This window comes from Oryx dammah, unplaced genomic scaffold (genome assembly GCF_014754425.2).
Source record: "Oryx dammah isolate SB20612 unplaced genomic scaffold, SCBI_Odam_1.1 HiC_scaffold_3, whole genome shotgun sequence".
NCBI classification, from domain to species: Eukaryota; Metazoa; Chordata; class Mammalia; order Artiodactyla; family Bovidae; genus Oryx; species Oryx dammah.
In genome coordinates, this window is record NW_024070187.1 from 76911075 (window position 1) to 76929412 (window position 18338).

An 18338-nucleotide genomic window follows, 5' to 3' on the forward strand; every position below is an offset into this window, starting at 1 on the left:
GAAATAATTTTTCATATTTACTCTTTTTGTGATTACTTAAAAAAATTCCTAAATGCATTGCTTTATTTGCAACTTCTGGACTTTGTTCCATGTGATAGAAATGTTGCAAAGATATAAAAAGTGGTTGAGTGTAGCTGTGTATTCCATTATTCATAAGGCTTCTTTTCTCAATCCTGAATTTTCATATCTTTTCTGAAAGTAAGTTAAAAAGTGAAAAATTTCTTTCTCTAATCATCTGCCACTGCTATAAACTGGTGAGTTGTCAGGCCTCATTGGAAGCTTTGAAAATGGGCAATTATGTGGCTATATAGTCTGCTAAGCATCATAGAGTTCCACACTGTCCCAGGTATAGAGCAATTTCTTAGTCTTTGTGGAAGTAAAATTATACTGTCTAATATACTTAAGGCAACCTGTGTATTTTTGGAAAAATCCCATTTAATCTTAATATCAGTAAGATGTGTTCAGATAATATTGGATATTTAAAGATACAGAAGGAAAAACCCACTATATGTAAATTTTATACATATATGTATATAATAATTCTTTCAGTGTGTATATGCTTCTGGTTAAAATTTTTCTGGAATACCATTTAGATTTTAAAACTGATGTTCCCTTAATCTACTATTTTGTTTGTGCTGGATCTTTCTTATTCCCTCTGTCTCTCTCCCTCTTACTTTCTCCCTCTCCTCCTCCTCCCCATCGTAAATGTATGTGTGAGTGTGAGAGAGAGATTAAAATTAAATTGATTGCAATAAAAATGGGTACAAACAATGTTTGCACAGAGCTGGGGTACACTACAGTCTGTGCTGGGAAATCTTTAGAACATAGTTGTATCTTGGGGATGGTGCTGGCATGAGCACATTTTAATCAGACTGTCCTAAAAGAGACATTTTTTGATGCATACATTCTGTGGTTATTTTCATGACTTTTTTATGATCAATATTGTTATTTTTATTAGCTCCAAACTGGAATTGTTTGCTTTAAACCTACTTGTGTCTACTTTTTGTTACATCAAATGCTACTTAGAAACAACTAATTCACTAATTATGGCTTATGATTAAGAATGATTCAAATACTGGTATTCTTGATTACTTTTAGTCAAATAAAAGTTGCATCTTGTTTATATAAAAGAAGTTATAACAAATAGTGTCTAAGTTAAATTTGATTTAGGGATTCATCCATGTTGTATAAATCTTGATTGACTTCCATGCTTATATGTGTGGTAGTGATAAAGTAACTATAAACCTAGTGATGATATTAAATTTTCTACAACAGTTTTGCTTAAGTTAGAACAGTGAGTGCAAATATTCTTCCAAATATGAAGAAAATACATTAAAATAAAACAATTACCCTCTTGTATTTTATTTCATTTTCAGTTTATTTTACATAGTATCTCACAAGTGTTCTCTTTTTAAGTTTACTTTTATGATTAGTTTTATGAAAATTTAAATATGAATACTCTTAACTCTTTGAAATACTTCCTAAATCAGAGCATATATATTATCTACACATGCCTCCAAAGTTTAGGAAATAAATTGCTTTCATAGTGACAGATTTTCTTTTTACTTTAAATAATACATAGAAATAATACATTGAAATAGTATAGTATGCTCCTTTAAGAAAACTATTCTTTTATTCAAAGCTATTCTTATTAATAAGATTTCTTGTTAGGAGTATCTTGCATCTAATGATCACAGAAACCATAGAATGTATTATTTTTACAAAAGATGAGGTTTGATTATAATAATGCACCATTTATTTGCTTACTGTGAAGACAGAGAAAACATGTAAACTACTTGGCTTAGCATTGTGATCTAGATTTATATTGACATTAAAGTATGTAGCTTTATTAAAAATTATTTTAACTGAATAATTTTTATGACCTTGATTTTAAGGTCAATTGCACTATGTAAGATTTTGCCCTTTTTAGTTCCTTCTCAGAAATTTCATCAACTTGGAATATATGCTATGTATGAATAGGTCAATTTAAAATATATTTAAAGAAAATAATAATATTTTATATTGTCTGATTATATATTAAATCTGTTTTTAAAAATCTTTAGTTTTAAAGGATACTTCTTAAAGTTATTGAAGAAAGGGTACAAAATTTCTTGTGATATCCAGTAAGTTATTTGACGATGACTTTGGGGAGAGGGTAAAACTGACTTTATGGTTTGTTTGAAGTATGCCTATGCAGTGATCTTTTCCTTCAGGATATATATTCTTCCTTTCACTCAGTGACTTTAATGGGGAGACATCATAGTGATCTTCCTGATCTCCTATATTAATTTCCTAGTCCCTTGAGTCAGAAACTCCTCATTTTATTCTCATCTCATTATTTTTTATCTTAGATGAGTGCAGTACTTTAAAATTTTATTTCTTCATATAATATCTCTGAAGCTAGTCTTTAACTTCCTTCTTTAATCTTGTCTTATTCCCCAGGGTCCTATCTTCCCTGCATTCAGGCGTGTGTATCATATTTAGGTAGGTGGCATATAAGATTCACCCTTCCAGATAAACACTTCAGTCACCTCAGCAGCATAATTATTTACATCTATGTATTCAAAAGATTATATTCTCTATTATTAAAATAAAAATGTTAGGCACTACATCTTTACATCTTCATATATTCTAACTTCCCATTCATTCTTAGTTTTTTCTTACAGTTATAATTTTTTAATTTCCAACTTCATTTTCCTTTCTTTCTAAATTAGATATTTTAAATCTCTTATGTTTGTCTTTAGAGTACTTCTGACCTTTGAAAACTACAAGAAGTTGTCTAAAAATTAGTCCCATTTTCAATTCAGGATTTCTTTTCTATTCATACCACTGTCCAATTCATTAAAAGAAAATTATCTTAAAATTCTGTATGTCTTATCATCTATTCTTCCAAATAAGAACCATTATTATCATCTTTGAGATTCATTAAGAATAAAACATCTACCATGCAGTGAATAAATCCTTCTCAGTGGTTTATATTTTTTCAAATTATCCCTAATGTTTGGTTCTTGAACCAACTAGTTATATCCTATGTATCAGATTATCTGTCTAGAATCTCCAGTGTGATAAATTTGATTACTATTGGGATTGTACTCCTTGGAATCAAGCAAGACTTTGGAAGATTTATTGATAATTTTAAAATTTATGAAATCATTCTTAGACGTTCTCTTGGGGATTTTGTTATTTGGTCACCTCATCTCTTTAAAAGCTTTCATTACATTGTCCTTGAAATTTCTATATTTTGAAGATGTTTTCCAAGTGTTCCCTATACATTTTCAGACATTTTTCTTCTGATGATTTGTTTGCCACAGTGCTACACACTCATACAAATCCAGAATTTCATGAACCCAATTCCCCAAGTCCCAGAACTAACATCAAGTTAACTTCACCCATTCCACTGTATACACAGGGAGAAGGAGCTTTTTGAGAACCGTGAGGTGATGGTTGTTTACAGAGAGTTTCAGAGAAAGCTAACTCTGATCCAAAACATGTTTCACAAACCCCACCAGATAGTTTGTTCCTTTGTTCATTTAAATATATACAATTTGCATATACCTTGAAGTCATGCTCAGTTCCCAAGCTGCTCCCAGGACAATGGAACACTAATTCAAATTTTTGGTAGCTCAGAATTCCTGATAGTAGTAGAAACAATTTGTAGCTCAGGTTAGGTTTCCCACCTGTATCTCCTACCCAGTCTCTACTGGCCGAACTGTATTCTGAGTGATTTAGATTAGCAAACTTGAGTTTGATCCAAATATATAGCATTTGATGAGAAATATATTCTCTGGTAGTTCAGTTATAATAATTGTTACACGTTTCCACTCTTTTTGTAGATATATATAGAAATTGTGATATTTTCTGAAATGAGATCTTATTAGGCTCTATCATCATGAATAATATTTATATCTCTCCTTTTCTTTTTGTTTAATAAGTGGAATTGACATCAGAAATTTCAATTTAAAAGCAAGGTTTGGTAGGTAGCTGCTACCAATATGTCTGAATTATCAAAAGGTGCCTCCCCACCTCCCAGCTGTGGACTGCAAAAATGTGCCCCATTTGAGTGGGAGAACCACCAAAAATGCATTTCTCCTTCTGGAATAATGACTTGGCTAGTACTGTGAATTTTATTTTCCCTTACTTCCCATTCTCCTTCCCATCAACATCCCACACAATGTAGATCTTTCTTCATGGAGTTATGACCAGTAAAGCTGTATTTATGTAAGCCAAGATTAAGTGTTATATGGCAGAAGACTGTCTAATCTGTAGCTGTATTTTACATAGCAGTTTTGATTATGAAGTGTTAACCTAGGAACTTTCAGTAAATTGCTGAACTTTTCAGTGTCTTTGCAGTAGGGATATAAATAGTACCCACTTCAGAGGGACCTTGAAAGGATTGAGTTAATATATCATAATTGCTTACAACATGCCAGGAACATAATAAGTACTATTATTATTATTGTATTCACAAGTTCATTAATATTTTCTAACAAATTAAAACTGATACTTGCCAATGATCTCAAGTAATCAGATATTAAAATTCATCATTCATTGCAAAGGTTTCTTTCACTTTGTAGTTTCTAGTAATAGGTGGGAAGAATGAGGTAATTACCTGAATATCAAGTAAAAGAAATAATTTACCTAATATGGTGCTCCCCTTGACACTAACAAAAGGAAATAAACTAATAAAACTGAATTGTCTCTTTTGAATTAGAAATTAAATGCAAATTATACCTGTGTAGTTGCATTTTCTATTTTTGATTTGTATCTATATTTTAGCATTGAGGAAATAAATGTAAAATGTATTTTCTCCCTACCTTAGATGGTATAAACAAGCACAACCTTCTCTTTCCTCCAAGCCCTCCTGTGCTTCAGAGGCTTAGAGACACTAGCTCAATGTAGACAGGTCCTCTAGATAACTAGATACATAACAGAGTAGGAATATGACTTGGTCCCTTTTTAAATTCATATCTTCTCAGAACCTATATTGTCTTTCCCAGGAGGTTGGTCACTGGGACAGATGAAGCTTCACAAGAAATTACTGGCTGTCTCCTTAATATTTAGGCTACTAAACATATTTTATTTTTATATATTTAAAGAAAAATGCAAATGAAAAGATATAAGTGGTCTTTCACTGTAATTAATTATTTATATATATTAAAACTACTAGGGTGAATACTCAAACTCATTCACCACCTTATTAATGTCAGTAAGTATAATTTGGCTTACATGCATATGTCTTATTGCCCCCAAAGCCTTGCTGTTTTGAAGGATTATAAAATCATTGGCTGTAAATATTAACCAGATTCTAATATAATCTGATATCTATTTGTGAAATTTGTAGACACTGTTATCATATGCCTAAGAGAACTTGCATAGCTAACAGATCAGACTGGGCTATATAACAAATTACTTTGTTATGAATAAGTATTATGATGACATGAGTGCAAATGCAGTAAGTATCCTATGCATGGACACATTTTTTATTTGAGATTCACCATTTTATTTATATCTAGTATTTTTTACTTTTGTATTTGTGATTGTTAATGAGGCAACAGTGACTTCTGTGTTTCTTTCCTTTCTATGTGTCTTCAATATTCCAAAAGTATATGATAAAATAAGAGTATCTCGTGTTTTAGGAAAATCAATTCAATACACAAAAGCAAAATGATACAGATTTTAAAAGTGAAATATTGCATCAAATAGATAATGTAACAATGCTACTAATAACCTGATTCCTTGATTCCTCAAGGAAGACCAAGTAACTTTCAGAATGAACTTTCCATTGCAATATGAGATATATTAAATATTGATCTCTAATCAGTCTGGGGCATATGTTGTTGCTATCAATTTTTAGCAGGAACTGAAAAAGAAAAACCTTTAAAATGCTTTCCCAGTGAGTCCTACTTATCTTTTGCTCTTAACTTTGTCCCTTTGTTAGGAATCCTTGAAATTGTCCAGGCTTCACAGCCAACTATACAATAGTAAAAATGGTGTTAATTACTATTGTTATTATTATAATTTTTAAAGATCTCTTCATAAAGAAGGTCATTTATGTAGAGTAGATTTCTTATTTTTATAAAATATGATCTTTCTCCCTTTATATTTAATTTATAGTTAGCAGTATCTCTTACTGCTTTGTTATAAACCAAACAAGCCACAGTGAGATACCTTGATAACTTCTAAATATGGTGCTATAGACCATTTCCATTTAGTTTTAAAATACTACTGTTTTCTGTAAGTTGCTGAGGATGGGATTTTTTTTCTTTTAGGGAATAGTATCTTTTTTGAGAACTAAATATGAATACTCCAACTTATCTTCAGAAATTGCTGGTGTTCTTTTCTCTGCTAGAACACAATATGCTCCTTCTTAGCCTTTATAAATTTGAAATTTCTCTGTTATTGTGTGTAACTGTCATTTTCTTATTGTACACTGTTCATTATTTATTATCCATTATCTTTATATCCACGAAGAACTTGGGTTTCTTGGCAACTTGTCCAAAATCATGTGGCTAATAAAGTACTAAATCTAAATTCCAAACAAGGTCTTTCTGACCAGAGAGCCCTACTACAGCAATAAAAATTTTCATTATTTTCTTATGATGACAACTTTTCAGGAAGCTTACTGAGGATTAGAATTAGAGATCTTTTCCAAGAATATATTTCAGAATGATTTTTATTACCTTATATGGAAATATGTTGTTCTTAAAGCACAATTATTCACATCTTTATTTCCTAATTGCCTTGATTCATTTCCTTTCGCTTTATTTTGTTCTAAGCACAGTACTTTAGTATGGATTCATTCATCTTACTCACTTAGGGAAACTGTAAGATATTGTGAGTAAATTGGGAGATGGAGTGACAATACAATTTTTTTATAAAATGATTTGATATTGAATATGCAGAATTACTAAACATAACTGTTTAACTATATATTTAAATATAACTGCAGGACTTAGGTTGCAAGAATTTTATGATCATCCTTTTTTCCTGGAAGTTCTCAAGTATGCAAAATATCAAGAAATTTTATTAGTAGAATCCTTTTCTCTTTTATTTTTAATTTCTTGTGTTTCAGTAAAAGGATGAATATTTTGATTGGGGCAAAGATTGTGTTTAAAAAATCTGGTAAATAGCTTCTGCATATAATAATTTAGTAATAGAACCAAAGATATAACTTTTCCAAATCTCTATATTCCTGAATTTGATGTTCCTTGAACTGTGTCCTCCCAGAAGGCTGTATAATAATACCGAGAAAAAAATTGGAAATTTATTTGAGTTGACTGCAATTAGGTAGTGTTAATGTTGTAAGTTTCCACAGGAGTGGAAAGGTCAATTTTCATTCAATCCCAAAGAAAGGCAATGCCAAAGAATGCTTAAACTACTGCACAATTGCACTCATCTCACACACTAGTAAAGTAATGCTCAAACTTCTCTAAGCCAGGCTTCAGCAGTACGTGAACCGTGAACTTCCAGATGTTCAAGTTGGTTTTAGAAAATGCAGAGGAACCAGAGATCAAATTGCGAAGATCTGCTGGATCATCGAAAAAGCAAGAGAGTTCCAGAAAAACATCTATTTCTGCTTATTGACTGTGCCAAAGCCTTTGACTGTGTGGATCACACTAAAATGTGGACAAGTCTGAAAGAGATAGGAATACCAGACCACCTGACCTGCCTCTTGAGAAACCTGTATGCAGGTCAGGAAGCAACAGGTGGAACTGGACATGGAACAACAGACTGGTTCCAAATAGGAAAAGGAGTACGTCGAGGCTGTATATTGTCACCCTGCTTATTTAACTCCTATGCAGCGTACATCATGAGAAACACTGGGCTGGAAGGAACACAAGCTGGAATCAAGATTGCTGGGAGAAATATTAATAACCTAATATATGCAATGACAACACCCTTATGGCAGAAAGTGAAGAGGAAATAAAAAGCCTCTTGATGAAAGTGAAAGTGGAGAGTAAAAGTTGGCTTAAAGCTCAACATTCAGAAAATGAAGATCATGACATCTGGTGCCATCACTTCATGGGAAATAGAGGGGAAACAGTGGAAACAGTGTCAGACTTTTATTTTTGGGGGCTCCAAAATCACTGCAGATGGTGATTGCAGCCATGAAATTAAAAGACGCTTACTCCTTGGAAGGAAAGTTATGACCAACCTAGATAGCATATTCAAAAGCATACACATTACTTTGCCAACAAATGTCCATCTAGTCAAGGCTATGGTTTTTCCAGTGGTCATGTATGGATGTGAGAGTTGGACTGTAAAGAAAGCTGAGTGCCAAAGAATTGATGCTTCTGAACTATATTGTTGGAGAAGACTCTTGAGAGTCCCTTGGACTGCAAGGAGATCCAACCAGTCCATCCTAAAGGAGATCAGTCCTTGGGTGTTCTTTGGAAGGAATGATGCTAAAGCTCAAACTCCAGTACTTTGGCCACCTCATGCGAAGAGTTGACTCATTGGAAAACACTCTGATGCTGGGAGGGGTTGGGGGCAGGAGGAGGAGGAGATGACAGAGGATGATATGGCTGTATGGCATCACTGACTCGATGGAAGTGAGTTTGAGTGAACTCCGGGAGTTGGTGATGGACAGGGAGGCCTGGCATGCTGCGATTCATGGGGTTGCAAAGAGTCGGACATGACTGAGCTACTGAACTGAACTGAATGTTGTAAGTTAAAGTTATTAGTTTCATGTGCTCATTTCAGGTTCAAAAAATCCATGAAACATCTAATTCAAAATCTAAAAACAAACTAAACTGTCCTTCTCATCTGGAAAAATGCTCCTACTATATTATAAGCATAAATGTTGTGATGGTATAACTGCAATATATAATATCCAAAGTTAATTGATTCATCACTTGTTCAGATTTTTTTCTAAGAAATAGATTATATTAACATATCTGCTGTTCTGAAAGTGAATAGAAGCTAGTTCATTTACATGAAAAATTAAAATCTGGAAATGGGATATGTTTTAGCATAAATAAAGTCTTATTAGATTAAAAAATACTTAAATTGTAATTGCCAATAATTCTGTAGTATCCAATAGCCCCTGTTTATTGTATAGTGAGTCTTTTGTTTCATATAGTTCAATCTTATATACAACATGCCATTTAAAAGTAAGTATTTATGTTATAGGCACTCCTTTGATCTTGTAATAGACTTTCCTCATAACTTATTATTAGAAAGGATGTGGGTTCTTCAAAAACTAAAACAAGTTACCCATCACATTCACAGAGTAATTTACAATCCCAGAAAATCACTGGAGAACTAAGATAGGTTTAAAATGATATTACAGATTGAAGGAAGAGAGTTAGTCTTGATGTAGAAAAATAGAAACAATACGTTTCCTGAAATAGCCTCAGTCTAAACAAAACAGAGCTGAGCTGATTATGATTATATGACAAAATAAGTTTTCTCTGAAAAACATTATCAAGAATCTCTGTATTCATAGACACATTGTTTTAATTCATATCTACTTTTCTCTGTATACTTTTTAAATAATGTGTCCAAATTTAAAATTCAAACTTTAGCTGGTATAGGCTTCACCTTGTGGCTCAGATAGTAAAAAATCTGTCTGCAATACAGGAAGCCCGGGTTTGATCCCTGGGTTGGGAAGATTTCCTGGCGAAGGGAATAGCAGCCCACTTCAGTATTCTTGCCTGGAGAATTCCATGGACAAAGGAGTCTGGCAGACTACAGTCCATGGGGTCTCAAAGAGTTGGATATGACTGAGCAACTAACACTAACTTTCACAGACTTTCTGCATGTGAGTTTAGATAATTTGTACACTATAAGTATGACAATATAGGGCAAAAAATTCTATGAAAAGTCATATTTTCTTCAAATTGGTATTTTAGGTTGTTTAATTAGTATATTTTCCTTTGTTCTGAAATTTGTTTTATTCAGCAAAAAATCACAAGCAGTTTGTGATTTACAAATGAATATAACTGTGGGAATCACATACCACATTTGATACACTACATTCTTACTAAAAAGAAATGTGATTTACTGCTATTTTTCCTGTGGTTAAGCACTTTGGGCCTATTATATTTGGGCTCAGTATTCTTGTTTTGAGTACCTTGCCAAAGTATTCAAAATGTCTAAGTTAAAAGCATACAGAAATAAATGGCTCTGACCACAAAAGATGAGTTTTAGAGATGAATGACTGAGTAGTATAGGTTCATCATTTCTACTTGCAGACCATCCACCTCCTGTTTTGCGAAGCAAAGACTCACCAAGAATTCTGATTTCCAGCCCTGCCACCATTGACTTGAGTAGTCAGAAAACATAAGATCTCTGAGTAGCTTTCTTTCAGCTAATTATGTAAAAAAACAACAATGAATATCTAATAGCATAAGTTTCTTCAATAGAGTACAACCAGGTTGTGTTGCATTGCAGAGCAAAAAAAAAAAAAAATATATATATATATATATATATATATACATGCATAAAATAATACCTTAAAGCTTTTAGAAGAAAATATATTTTAGATTTTAGGTTAAAGGAGTTCTTAAAAATAAAATAACAAACATAAACTACAAGAAAAAGATAGGATTCTCATCTCAAAATTTAAACAGTACTCAAAAAAAGTGAGCTACTGGAAGGAGATGTAAACAGTACATGTAACAACAAAATGTTAATGCCTACATTGCAATGAATGTCTTCAAATTATTATATAAAATTCAACAATCTAATGTGTATGTGGGCAAAAGATATAAATCAATTCTCAGAATAAAGAACATTTACAATCAATAAATACATGAAAAATTACTCCATCTCTCTAGTATTCAAGAAAATGCATAGTATAGGGGTAGTATGATATATTTCATACTCTATCAAATTGGCAAAATGTCAGCCAAACAATACTAAATCCTGGCAAAAATTTAAGAAATATGCACTACTTGTGAAAGTGTGAATTGATACACATGTATTTGAAAAAACTGAAAATGTGGGCAACATATGACCCAGTAATTTTACTTCTAAGTATTTATTGTAGAAAAACTCATGTATCTGGACAAGAAGACATGTATAAAGCCAATTAGCACAAAATAAGGGAAAAGAGAATAGGTAAAATCTAGGCCTCCTGACTCTAAAGCTCTGAATTTACATATTAAAATAGAGGCAACACCTCTACATTCAGAATATTCCATTTTATACTGAACTAACAATAATCCAGTCTTTAGAGACAACATGTCATTGAAATCCATATTAATAGATTTCCAGTGAATGAATTAGCTATTAAAAGAAACTGAAGTATCTCTCAACCATTTGAAAGAAATTTAATAGGCAGGTTGATTAATATTTAATAGCAAACTTGTTGGCTATTAAAAGTGCATAGTGTGATAAATCAAGATGTCAGCTCTTCAATTTATGACTTTGGGAAAAAGTGATGAGTTTCAATAAAACATCTCTTCTTTGACACTTTGTAATTTAATTAATTGTTTGAATAAAAACTGAAAAAATATAAAAATATGGTTTCTATGGCTTTAAAATTTGTATCACTGTAAGGGCACCATGCAGATTATTTTACTTTTATCATTATAAAAATCTTGGTCTTAATATGTCTATCTCTATTTTATAAAATAGCCCTTTAAAATTGATTTAATCATTGCTCACACTGTCTTTCAGCAGATTGCATTTGTGTACTGATATTGTTTTATTACACAAAAAAGCAGAAAAGTAGGAAACAAAATATTTCAAAGAGAAACTGCCTATTGAATCAGTTCTCCATAGTTCTAGAAGTCACTTTTATCTACTTTTATTTTTATTTGTTATATGAATTAATATGTGAATATGAAAAATAAACTAACTGAATTTGCAGAAAAACATTATGACAAAGTAATACACTACTATAAGTTTCCTAATAAAATTTTGTTGAAACATATTTTTGGAGAAGATGCTAAAATATGTTTGAAAGTCATTGACTTAAATATATTTAAGAAAAACTACCAGAGTAATTTTGGCCACCTGATGTGAAGAGCTGACTCATTTGAAAAGACCCTGATGTTGGGAAAGATTGAACACAGGAGGAGAAGGGGATGATAGAGGAGGAGATGGTTAGATGGCATCACTGACTCAATGGACATGAGTCTGGGTAAACTCCGGGAGTTGATGATGGACAGGGAGGCACGGCGTGCTGCAGTTCATGGGGTTGCAAAGGGTCGGACACGACTGAGTGACAGAACTGATAGCTACTGATACTGATCAGAGTCATGTGTGACCTTGAATAAATTATGAATGTCTCTGATCCTGTGTTTCTTTACATATTGTGTGATGATAGTCATTTCAGTTTGGTTCAGTTGCTCAGTCATGTCTGACTCTTTGCAACTCCATGAACTGCAGCATGCCAGGCCTCCCTGTCCATCAGCAACTCCCAGTGTCCACCCAAACCCGTGTCCATCAAGTCAGTGATGCCATCCAGCCATCTCACCCTCTGTCATCCCCTTCTCCTCCTGCCCTCAATCTTTCCCAGCATCAGGGTCTTTTCAAATGAGTCAGCTCTTCACATCAGGTGGCCAAAGTATTGGAATTTCAGCTTCAACATCAGTCCCTCCAATGAACACCCAGGACTGATCTCCTTTAGGATGTACTGGTTGGAACTCCTTGCAGTCCAAGGGACTCTCAAGAGTCTTCTCCAACACCACAGTTCAAAAAAGGTTTAGATAATGTTAAAATCTCATTCCATTGTAAATTCTTGGTTATAACCTTTTTCCATTATTACATTGCAATTGATTAGGTGATACTTATATATGTAAGGTATACTTTGGGTATGTCTGAATCCTTGTTTATTTTATTGGTCGCTTGCTAAAGAAAAAGACATTTTTTTTGTCCTGCATACCACTTTTCTTAAATATTTAAAAAGGAAGTAAAAGCCACAGTACTCCCATTCTTGTATGAGCACAGTTGAGCACACAAACATACACCTATTTTGCATACAATTTTAAGGGTTTCACAACTTTGTAGAGACCATTTCCTGGTGAAAGCATCCTTGCTTTACACTGAAATTAGTATTCTAAATTTCTATAGAAAATATATTATTGGTGAAAATATTTTTACTTATACAAAATGAAGTCTCTGCTGTGGGCCAGTATTATTATCTGAAGACAAAAGCACAAAGACATCACTCAGGCGTAACTCTGCTTTGTGTAAAACTCTGACTTATATGCATTGGTCAATATATATAATGAAAATGACCTCATAGAAGACAAAACAAAACTATGCCAAACCAAAGGAGAGAACCATGAGGGAACTGAATGGAGGATGAGGTATATTAAGGAGTGAGGAATCATCTGGGTAAAGCTATTTTATTGAAATAAATCAAACAGAACATTTACTATGCTGTATATTTATACATCAGAATTTGAAAATTGAGGTATATTGATATGTGATTATTAGAGAATGGTTGTATTCAATTGGTTCATTGGATCACTGTGGTCTTAAATTATACAATTTTTCCCATTTAATATGATCAGTGTGAATGTAAGTGCATTTTTTTTTAATGAAGTGTGAGGGGCAAAAGAGAGTGATAGTTCTAGTTATTTTAAGAGCTTTTCAGTATAGTTTTGTTAGCCTGCTGTCAAGAAGAAACATTGTTTGGATTATGTTTCTGAATCATATAATGTAGATTCAAGTGAGATCCAACTGTGATCTTGTTTCAGATCTGTTCCTTCCTTCACAGTTTCAAAGCAGGTGAATCTGCCTTAGATTTTCAGTCCTCAATTACAGGTATCACATTGAACTAACCTAGGCAGTGCTGTCATTCAGGGCCTCCCAGTGTCAGAACACATATTTTAGTTTCCTAAGGAAAGAAATGTAGCAGGTTTGTGGTAAAAGACTACACATTTGAAAAGAATATACTATTAATCCATTCAAATTTCACTCATTCAAAAACTTTTATATAAACCTCAATATTTAAATTTTTTTATATTAAAAAAAAACCTTAAAATGACTACCTTTGATTTTACACTTAGTCTTTTTCAGTAGCACAGGGTCTGACAAAAAACTGCCAGAAAAACCTCTAAGTTTTCAGTGTGGAATATGAAAATCTTATTTTGTTTTCTATCACGCTTTTACCAAAAATAAAGATTTTGTGCTTAGTCCTCTGTTGACAGCCTTGTTGATGAGTCATGTATGTTGAAACTCAATACTAATTCCTTTCCTATGGTTTTGTTAAAGAGCAACCCCTTGTTTCTGATAGCAAATAATCAATTTGACTAGACTGTAGTCAGGATGTAATGAGTCAAAGAATTAAAGAATAACTATTTTTACATAGCCACTTTGAACTGTTTTACCCTATTTAAGCTTTTTGAGTCATAGCAGTCTGTTCTGTTTTTTTTTTCCCTTCTAATTATTATCTTCAGTTAATATTCAAGTAGCATTTACTATTTACAAATAATTATATGAATATTGTCTTTGCTTTAATAATTTCAGTATTTCATGGCAGGCAGTGCTGTTTTTCCCCCCTCTAATTATTATCTGCAATCAATATTCAGGTAGCATTTACCATTTTCAAGTAATTATATGCATATTAATCTTTGCTTTAATTGTTTCACTATTATGGTCATCAGTGTAGTATTGCAAGGAAATAAATCACAGTACATGGTGAATTAGGTGGAGAAACAGTGGAAACAGTGGTTGACTATTTCTTGAGCTCCAAAATCACTGTAGATGGTTATTGCTGCCATGAAATTAAAAGACGCTTACTCCTTGGAAGGAAAGTTATGACCAGCCTAGACAGCATATTTGAAAGCAAAGACATTACTTTATCAACAAAGGTCCGTCTGGTCAAGGCTATGGTTTTTCCAGTGGTCATGTATGGATGTGAGAATTGTACTATAAAAAAAACTGAGCGCTAAAGAATTGATACTTTTGAACTGTGGTGTTGGAGAAGACTCTTGAGAGTCCCTTGGACTGCAAGGAGATCCATCCAGTCCATCCTAAAGGAGATCAGTCCTGGGTGTTCATTGGAAGGACTGATGTTGAAGCTGAAACTCCAGTGTTTTGGCCACCTGATGTGAAGAGCTGACTCATTTGAAAAGACCCTGATATTGGGAAAGATTGAAGGCAGGAGGAGAAGGGGATGACAGCGGATGAGATGGTTGGATGGCATCATCGACTCAATGGACATGAATTTGGGTAAGCTCCCGGAGTTGGTGATGGACAGGGAGGCCTGGCATGCTGCAGTTCATGGGGTCACAAAGAGTCGGACATGACTGAATGACTGAACTGAAATCACAGTAGGAATTATACCAATTACACTCTTAAAAAATTTACTCAAAGTATAAAACTGCTTATAATTGAAAAAAATGATTTTGTTTTAGTTTTTATAATATCATGTATTTCACATAAATTTTTTCTTTAATTAAGGAAATATTTATTGAGCTTTAAGAACTATCCTAGACATGAGATACAGAGCAGTGAAAAAAACCCTATATTGCGGGGGGGCGCTCTGCAGAAAGAGAGAGGCAGTGGAACTTCCCTCAGCAAAGCCAAGGGGTCCCAAGGAGAGGTGAGCCTGCTGTCCACCAACCCAGCCCCTCGACAAGCGAGAGACAATCAGACGAGACAGGGGTTCCATCTGAGCAGTTCCGCTTTATTGCCACAGCTCTTGGTTTATATAGGCAAGTAGGGGGGTTTTGCAAGGGATTTTCCATAGTTGCACCAATCATGTTAAAGGTCAAATCGTAATATGCCATAGTTGCACCAATCACATTAAAGGTCAAATGATCATGTGCCTTCATTATAACAGGAGTCTATGGTGATCACGTGCTGTCCACGTGCACGGAAATCAAGAGAGCCAATCAAAACCTTTAACATAGACCACGCCCCTATCTCTTTCGCCAGGCGCCCTTTTAGTTTCTAACCGCAAAACCCATTTTTTTAAGGTTTCCCATTTAGGGCCCCACACTATATATTCTCTGTTTTCTGGGGTTTACATTACAGTGAAATTAGCACATGAACAGGATTTTCCCATACATAGTGTTATAACTATCTTCCTCTCCACCTCCCACCATCAATTTATTTCTATCTTCAAACTGACTAACCAGTAGGCTTAACTTTTTAGTGGCAAATTAGTAACAGATGGTTTGTAAACGCTGATCTTCTTGGAAGTCTTCAGCAATTTCACAGTTATTAGAAGGGAAGTTTACAAATCAGAAGTTATTTGGAGGGAAAGGGAAAAGACAGGATGGACAGAACCTTGGGAAACAGTATCAGAATTCAAAGTGACCCAAATAAATTGAAGAAGCAGCCAGAAGCAAACAGAACAGACTTGGGCAAAAGAGAAATGAAATGCAGTGCAGCTGCAGAGAAAGACATAGGCATAACTGTGTACCTAAAAGATGAAGGAAGATAGTTTCTGTGCAGGTGTTTAAATAAAAGATTGGGCATTATCAACAAGCAGAGTTTTTTAGTACAGCCAGTTCTATCTTTCAGAAGTATAACTTAAATGCCTAAATGTGAGTGGGTACTGTGAAAGTAAGTGTTAGTTGCTCAGTCATGTCTGATTCTTTGTGACCCCATGGACTATAGCCCTCCAGACTCCTCTGTCCATGGGATTCTCCAGGCAAGAATACTGAAGTGGGTTGCCATTTGCTTCTCCAGGAGACCTTCACAACCTAGGGATTGAACCTGGGTCTTTCCTCATTGCAGGCAGATTCTTTACCACAGAGCCACCAGGGAAGCCCGAAGATAGGTGTCACTTTCTAGGAAAATTGCACTTGTTTGGCACGCCAACAGGAAACATGGCCTCTTGAGATTACAACAGCTATGAGTGTCCATGAAAAGGTATTAACTTCTTACACAAGATGAATCGAATGAAGCATAATTGTTGAGTTATTCAGATATCGCCCTCAAAATTTCAAACTAGCAAACTCATAGAGCTTATCCAAAACTTTATAATCTTTGCAAAACATTGATCACCAAAGGGCACATCCTGCTCTGTAGTTCCTATAACTGAAGCCATACTTCTTATAACTCTTCGGTTTCAGGACTAAAGTCAGTTTCAGTGACACTAATTATATTAGATTTAAATGGTGCATGAGGTATAAAAATGAATGATAGTAAAAAAGCCAACAATGTAAATAGTGATTCTTTTTCTATCAGGAAGAAAGGTCCTTAACACCAACGATAAAGAGAAAGCTGATTTTAGTTTTAAGTTTAATTTTTTTTTTTAAGTTTTTATCTGGCTTTAGATTCAACAGCAGGTGGATCTCCAATAATGTCACTCATTAGGGCTGTAGTTTAGTAGCTGATTCTTCCTTGCCCTCAGACTTGAAACAGCCTACCAAACTCTTGTGGTAGAGATGGATAGTGTACCATTTCAGCAACACTGTATCATAATACAGCTGTATGGCAATCCATTGCTGCTATTATTCCTGGCCTTTTCTAACTTAGCAGGAATTGATGACAAATAAGAAAACTTTAAAATTCAGTCTTCCTACATTAGTAGATTTCACTGATAAAAGTGCTTTAAATTTAAAATACATTTAAAGATTAGGAAACCCCTAAGAAAAACAGAACAGGAACTTTATGCTAGGAAAGCTAGAACCAAATGGGTTATCTATACAGATTTTGATAGTTTCATTAGAATTCCATTATGGAATTCCACTTTTTGTTCTCTTATTATTAGCTTTTTTGAAAACCAAATTCTAAACAGAAACCAAAATTTGAGTCACCTGCTTCCTGCTTATGCTTGATTCTTTCCAACTCAATTGTTTACTTGTTCTCTAGGTCATCTTTTTTAAATTGTATTTTTATTATTTATTAGTTTTTAAGTTCAGGTAAATTGACATATTAGTTTTCAGTATATGGCATAATTAACTTCTTGTATATATTATGAAAGTCACCACGATGAATCTAGTTCACATTCATTACCATACATAATTAGTTTTCTTCTGATGGTAACTTTTAAGCAGATTATCTTTTACATCGGCATAGGAAAAAAAAAGGGATATTTTCTTTTATAAGCTATGTGAAGTAAGGAAAAAAAGTCACAAGCCATCTTCCCAGCCTACTGTTTGTTTTCCTATTACTTTAAATAATATGTAGAAATGAAGGGAAATCTATAGAAATGCACATGTAAGTCCCAGCAATAAAGATCTTACCCTTATTTGATCTATGAGAAAATATAAAGAGTTTGAATAATTTCATATTTTTGTTTTACCCTAGTTCATTTTAAGTTCTTACACGTTTCATTTTTAATTTAAATTTTCATTTATAGTAACTTTAGAAAACAATTATTTGTATTAGAAGACTAACCTTTTTTATTTGAAAAATGTTGCAATAATAAATATTACATAAATACAATTTATAGGTAGTTTGTTTACAGAAAATGTTGGGCA

The 18338-nt window shown here is 33.4% G+C and overlaps 1 protein-coding gene across 1 annotated transcript in view; it reads left to right on the forward strand.

Annotated features, from left to right (window-relative positions):
• ADGRL3 (adhesion G protein-coupled receptor L3) overlaps positions 1 to 18338 on the forward strand; it is a 734126-nt gene that overhangs the window by 697755 nt on the left and 18033 nt on the right. The window lies entirely within an intron of this gene.